Genomic DNA, 1,723 nt, shown 5'->3' with positions numbered 1-1,723 from the left:
AACGCACCTCGTTCTTCTCGTCGTCGCCCCGGCATTTTCGCCGGTGGGATTGGCCTGTAATATAGTCAATGCCATCTACCGTGCACAACATTCAGCGTTACATTACCCCCTTGCGCAGAGGAAACCCGCCGGGTGAGCCACTTCGCAGCACGAGGATGACAAGTCTTTAGCCCGGCGACGTGCCCAAGTTGGGTCTTGCTGGACCGGCGATCATGTGTTGTGATGCGCGAAATGACGTAGGTCACGTAGCTTACACGGTCGAGAATACCGAATGGGCCAGTGTAACGCGACAAAAACTTGCCACACAGTCCGCGTTTTCTAAAGGGAGTCCATAACCACACAAAATATCCTTTACAGAATCATAGACTGTGGTGGCGAACGTCGTATCTCTGTTTAGACCGGGGATGTGATGCAAGGGTGCGCAGGCGAGCTAATTGGCGGGACTCTTCGGCCAGGCACAGTGTCTTGGCAACTGACTCCTCGTCGTGCAACGAGAATGGCAGGATGGTGTCCAGAGGAGTGCGAGGATTGCGTGCGTAGTCGAGGTAGAAGGGAGTGTAGCCGGTTGTTTCGTGCTTGGCCATGTTGTAGGCGTAAGTTATAAAAGGCAATACTTCATATCCCAGTTATTGTGGTCTGATGGCACGTACATGAAAATCATGTTGATAAGTGTTTGCTTGGTGCGTTCAACAAGTCCGTTGGTCTGTAGATGATAAGGTGTAGCATGGGAAACTGTGAGGTGCAAAGGCAAAGTAGCTCCTCTACAACAACCGAAATAAATTGGTGGCCACGATAACTAATAAGCACGCGCGGAGCGCCATGCCGCAGAATTATAATATATAGCAGGAACATGTGCGAGCGGAGCCAAGGTACCCAGACTTCAAGTCATCATGCATAGCTCGAAGCACGCAAGGGCGCCGCTGCTCGGGTACAACGAGAAGGAACCGCGCCCCAGTCGCATTGTAGTTAGCTTTGTAGAGCAGAACATCCCGAAGAGAAAAGGGGTTGGTAGGGGTGGAGTCACGAGCAGTGGTGAAGGAGGACGGTAGCGTGGGGTCACCTTGCTGTTCTCGCCGGAAGGTTTCTATGTCAGGGAATGTCTAAACGGCTGCAGTAAGATAGTCGTCGAAACTGTCAGCGTCGCAAGCGGTGGATGAAACTGGGAGCCGGGAAAGGCAGTCAGCGTCGGTGTGTCGGCGGCCGCTTTTGTAAGAAACAACGAAATCATATTCTTGGAGTCTGAGGGCCCAGCGGGCGAGCCGTCCAGATGGATCACGAAGCCCAACGAGCCAACATAAGGAGTGGTGGTCCTAACAATTGTAAAAGGCCGTCCATCGATGTAAGGGGGAAACTTACACACAGCAAAGATGATAGCCAATAATTCTTGCTCAGTCACTGATAAAGCACCTCGTTCTTCTTTTCGTCGCCCCGGCGTTTTCGCCGGCGGGATTGGCCTGTGACATATTCAATGCCATATGCCGTGCACAACATTCAACAAGGTATGTAATGTTAAAATATATATATATATATATAAATATATATATATATATATATATATATATATATATATATATATATATATTTATATATATATATATATATATATATATATATATATATATATATATATTTATATACATATTGCGAATGAGAATGTGAGAATGGGAAGTGAGGGGCTCGTTTATTTATTACAGACCTAAGGTTTGGCAGTCAAGAAAACCTC

This window comes from Haemaphysalis longicornis, unplaced genomic scaffold (assembly GCF_048455015.1).
Source record: "Haemaphysalis longicornis isolate Haplotype H1 unplaced genomic scaffold, Haemaphysalis longicornis Haplotype H1 scaffold_13, whole genome shotgun sequence".
Classification (NCBI taxonomy): Eukaryota; Metazoa; Arthropoda; class Arachnida; order Ixodida; family Ixodidae; genus Haemaphysalis; species Haemaphysalis longicornis.
Note: the sequence above shows the minus strand (reverse complement) of the source record.